We start from the raw sequence: 5646 nt of genomic DNA, 5'->3' as shown, positions 1-5646 counted from the left end.
ATATAATATTTCTGATTTATAATCACTCTTCTTCACCCTACAAATGCTGAGATTACTGGCCTGTGCCCCCATGCTGGCCTCCTTGCTGCTTCGCAAGTCTTCAGATTCAAAGCATTACCCTAAGAAGCTATTAAAGGCTCTTCGCCCAGCCTGGCTCCATGACTGCCCTTGTAAGTCTTCTCATGATATCATTTGTAAGTTCTTCTGCAGCATGTACACCTTGTTCTTTAAGTTGATTTATACTTCTCAAAGAGGCTCTACATATTCTGAAGACATAGATCATCTTAGACTACACAATAAAAGAGAAAAGCGACCCTATGTCATTTGTGTTTATGCATGGTGCATGTATAGAATATTTTAGAAAAAAATGAACTGATTCTGTAGTATTCTTCCCCTCCTCCTTCTCTTATCATATCTCTCATGTTAACTTGGTTCAATGTTGCCATAGTAATTAATACCCGTAAAACATAGATTTGTGTTTTCTCTTGGGCACACAGACTCAAACCCTGATGGACTTCTCATCAGTACTCAAGATTCAGAGCTTATTTTCTAGGTGAGTAGCCAGCAGGGCAGGATACTGCAGACTGGAGCAGTATGTAAGCAAGCCAACTACATGTTCTTCTAGTCTTTCTTAAATAGCTAGAGAGCATTATGGAAAGAAATATGCTGAATATGGTGTTATTTGGTGGGATGAAAGCCATGTAGGGGTGGATATAAACTTTGTAGAAAATAGTTTGGTGTGGGATACAGTAAAACTCCAACATATTTCTGAACTTATGCCCATAGATTCCCACATACAGAAAAAGAATGACAGACACAGTCCAAAATTTATGGATGAGTTAATGAGTTTGTTACAGATTAAAACCTAATAGTCAAGGGCCAGTCAAATAGATCAGAAGATTAAAGCACCTGCAAGTACGCTCAAGGGCCAGGGGTTTGATTCCTGGCCTGCCGTGCTGGCCCTGCCCAAGGGGCACACTGAGAGGGCAATTGAGACTGGGTGTGGTGTCTTGTGCCTGTAATCCCAGTTCTTTGGAGACTGTAAACAAGCAGATCTGAGTCCAGGCTACTAGTGAGACCCTGAATATCCTGTAGACCCTTCCCTAACATACAATAAATAAATAAATAAACCCTAATATTTATAGGACCACTGTGAATATTCTACATAGTCTAATGGTTACTGGTTACCTAACCTATTGGTCATTAATGTATGATCAATGAAGAGGGTAGCTAATAATTACTAAGTGGCCCTATATGATTACTACAGGGACACTATGTCATAAATGTAATGATTTGAATTTATCTTCATGTGACATCCATGAATTCTTGGCTATGTCTCTAAATTATATATATTCAAGTAGAAGCAAAGATTATTCAAAAGTCCACCAAATAGCTTTAGTGATGAGTATCCTTATTTCTGGATGGTGAGATCAAAAGAATAACTATTTTCATCTTTATTCTTTCCTGTGTTTTTCAAATTTTATGCAAATATCATTTTCTCTTATGATGTAAGTTTTTTCAACCAACATAAGATAGATGAGAGGAATCTAGTCATGATTCCTAGAGAGATTACTATATACACTTATACGGTGGTATAAGCTTTTACAGAGAGACAACCACCTCTTATTCCCCTCCTAGGAGAAGGGTTTATAGAATGCACTTTCACCTCAATGGGATAATTCAGTATTTGAAAAAAGGAAATGTACCTTATTGTTATTTAAGTACATGTATTCTTCTCCCCAACATCCTTTTCTTCATTTTCTTCTTCTGAAGTCTCAGAACTTGACAGAGACTGGAGATACAACCCGATAACTTCACAGCATTGCTAACTGAATCAACTAAGTAAGATGGAAAAAAAGGAAAGTGAAAATCAGAATAATATAACAGAAAAAGTGTAACAAAGAAGACTGCTGTGTCTTCTGTCTAGTTGTCCTCCAATAGCCTCATGCAGTCATGGGGAAAACTTCTCAACTCTGTAATTAAATCATGATCCAGTGCTAGGATTATGGGGGTGAGTGCCTGGGGAAGACAGCCTGAATGCAGCATCAGGGACACAGACTTGCTTGCTGCAGCCATTGTTGCCGCTACTCCTCCCTTTTGCTCTTGAGTTTTGCTGTTTCCACTGCGATGAACTGCTGCCCTGTCCCACGTGCCACTCTGCCTTGGAGCCAGCAGAGTTTTGACTGAAACCTCCACTAACTGTGAGCTAAATGAACCTTTTCTTCTTTAATTTTGGGTGTTGGGTATTTTGTCCCAGCAATGAGAAAAAAGTAACTAGGATAAAGACTATGAGCTTTATGAATAAATTCAAATATATGAAAGACGTGATGAGAGCACACTAATTGACTCTAATGAGGACTATGAAAAACAACAGAGAAAACCAGAAGAGCAAGGAAGACATGGAGAACAGTAAGGAAGATCAGTAATGCTATGTTTTTCGTTTTTTTTTTTTTTTTGGTACTGAGGGTTGAACTCATGACCTTGCACTTGCCAGTTAAGCAATTGTGCTGGTGAGCTATCTGCCTGGCCCTTGTAACATTATGAAGAAATTCAGTAATATGAAAAATATGATTACAGCACACTAACTAAATCTACTGAGGAAGATGAGAAGGAGCACAGTGAAGATCAGCCAGGTAAGGAAAAAGTTCAAAACAGCGAAGAATATCAGGAGTCTGATAAATTCAGAAATACAACAAAGACAAAGCCCTCCTGTTTGGGGAACCACCTAAGGAAGATTTACAGTTAGGCATCAACTGCCCCACACGTCCAGCTCAGGTCAGTCATGAAGAACAGGATACACATGAGGACCTCCCCACATGCAAACAAGCAGAAAGCAAAGGCATCGCCCAAGTCCTGAAGATGCCAGCAATGCTCAGGGAAGATGAATTTGCTTAAGTGAGTGCAGAGCTGGAAGGAAGAAAAGGGTTAATCATGCCAAAGACAAAGAGACATGAAGGGACAGAAGGGGGGAGGGAAGGACAGTGGGAGGAAGGGAGGAAGGAAGGAAGGAAGGAAACAAAGAGAAGAAAGAAGGAAGAAGGAAGGAAGGGGAGTGGGCATTTATAGTCATGCTATTTCTGGTAAAATAATTTGTGTCGCATAAACAAGTAAATAGATGCTGCTTTTCTGGGACTTTGCATTATCTACTCATCCTCCTTTTCTCAGCAGACAATAAGTGAAAGACCAGCTCCAAGGAGTCCTCCTCAGTCTCCATGCAGGCAAAGGCTGAAGACCACACTTGGTCTGACACACAAACCACAGCCTGGGTGAACTGGAGGCAGGTCTTCTGCCAGCTCCAGAGGAGTCCTTGCTGCTCTGGGAGAACAGTGGTGACCAGCAGCCCAGCAGCAACCTCAACCAAAAGAAGAAGGGTTTGCAGCTCTGACAAAATCCACGCTAAAGAAGCACTTGCCATATTAGCATAACCCAAGTCCCAAGATTTTTAAGCCGTTCTATGGCCCAAGACCTACAATTCTCATAGGTTTATTTTTTTCCCAATAAAATAAATGCTGTTGTTCTCCGTGTCTGCTTTTTCCAGCATAATCTTTTTCTTTTCATTTTTTTATTTCTTTCCTTTTTTTTTTTTTTGTGGCCAGATCAGCCCACCCTGGGGGCAGGGCTGGCACAGCATGTCATGCCAGGGATCGAGCTGCAGTCCTTGTGCTTTTGCCTAAGCTTGTCTAAGCAGATGCTTTAGACCACTGAGCTATCTCCTGGCCCTCTTCCAGCATAATCTTGATACAGGCTGAAAGGAGACATATTGTGTAGGGCATAAAATACATTCTCAGGAAATTGCAGGCAGCATGATGCTTTCTAACAGAAGGTATGCTGCATCTCTCCTTTTACCTCTGCTTCCCAGATTTTATTCAATTTTATTGAGATTGTGTATTTCAGCTATGTCATCCTGTCTTGTCACTAGCTCAAATCCCCATGTTTAGAAGGTGGCAGTGCAACCATCATTTTAGCACCAGGGTGGTGCACTTGGGGGGAGAACTTCCAGGGCTTGAGCTAGACACTGTGGAGACCCAGTGACACAGGAACACAGAAGGCAATTTTGTGCTCCTGGTACTGCAAATTTCTATCATGTTGATAATGCCTAAAAACAACATGGAAACTTAGTTCTCTTTTCCATCTTGCAAGACGGTGGGTGAAAAAACTGAGAAGCCACACAGTAAAGAGAAGAAACCCAAAGCCAAGAAGGCTTCTGCCAGTGGTACTGGTAAAAAGGGTAAGGTGAAGGCAAAAAAAGTCCGAGAAAGGGCAGCCCCACTGCAGCTTAAATCCTGTCCTGGTGAGAGGAATTGGTAGATACTCCCGATCTGCTATGTATTTGAGAAAGGCTTTGTGCAAAAGAAAGTACACAGCTGCTAAATCAAAAGTTGAGAAGAAAAGGAAGGAGAAAGTTCTTGCTATGATCACAAAACCAGTGGGTGGGGACAAGAATGGAGGTAGCCGAGTGGTTAAGTTTCAAAAAATGCCTAGATACTGCCCTACTGAAGATGTGCCTCAAAAACTCTTGAGCCACGGGAAGAAACCCTTTAGTCAGTGAGTGAGGAAACTTCGAGCTAGCATCACTCCTGGCACCATCTTGATCATCCTCAATGAGTGTCACAGAGGCAAGAGAGTGGTCTTCCTGATGCAGTTGGCCAGGGGCTTACTACTTGTGACTGGGCCTCTTAGCCTTAATTGTGTTCCTCTACAAAGAACACACCAGAAATTTGTCATTGGCACCTCTACAAAACTTGATATCAGCAAAGTGAAAATCCCCAAGCACTTCACTGGTGTTCAAGAAGAAGCTGCAGAAACCCAGACAGCAGGAGGATGAGATCTTCAACATGGAGAAAGGGAGATACCAGATTTCAGAGCATTGCAAGGTGGATCAGAATGCGATGGACTCATAGATTTTAGCAAATATCAAAGCTGTTCCTCAGCTGTGGGGCTGCCTGTGATCTGTTTTTGCTCTGACAAATGGAATTTTTCCTCATGTTAGTATTCTAAATTTCTTACTAAGTACCTAATTAAATAACTGATACATTAAAAAAAATAAAAACAACAGTTTTTCATTTCTCCTTAAGATTAAGGAAGACAAAAATTCTTAGTGGGAAGAGGGTGGTGGTGAGATGAGATGCACACAAAACATCTTAGGGAAAGATGTTAATTCAAACTTGAGTCCTTAACCCATTGCTTGGGATTTGTGTTTACTTTGAAAGCTCCTTTGGCTAAAAACCATCATAGTGACCCATGACTTGGGCTTGTACATGTCAGTATGTTTACTGCTAAAATGAAAATATTAATCTTTCCATCCCTACTCTGTATTACTTTCTATAAATAAAGAGATATGTAACACAAAAGTATTATACAAATTTATTAATAATGAAATCTTGGGCCAGCTAGATAGCTCAGCAGACTAAAGCACCTATTTCAGCAAGCTTAGGCAAACAAAAGGACAGAGGTTGGATCCCCGGCATCATATGCCATGCCAGTCCAGCCCCGAGCATGGGCTGAGCTGGCCACAGAGTCTGGGCATAGTGGCACACACCTGTAATCCTAGCACTGGGGAGGCTGAAAATAAGAGGATCACTATCAGAGTTGCATAGTGAGACTCTGTAACAATCAAATACATTTAAAATAATAATAATAATAATA

General features: G+C 41.0%; 1 pseudogene; it reads left to right on the top strand.

Annotated features, from left to right (window-relative positions):
• The first annotated feature begins 4242 nt into the window (after positions 1–4242).
• The window catches only part of LOC105742457, a 187428-nt pseudogene continuing 186024 nt past the window's right edge, over positions 4243–5646 (top strand).

Source organism: Octodon degus, unplaced genomic scaffold, assembly GCF_000260255.1.
Source record: "Octodon degus isolate 3935 unplaced genomic scaffold, OctDeg1.0 scaffold00053, whole genome shotgun sequence".
Classification (NCBI taxonomy): domain Eukaryota; kingdom Metazoa; phylum Chordata; class Mammalia; order Rodentia; family Octodontidae; genus Octodon; species Octodon degus.
The sequence above is the reverse complement of the archived record's forward strand: the minus strand, read 5'-3'. Positions and strand labels throughout refer to the sequence as shown.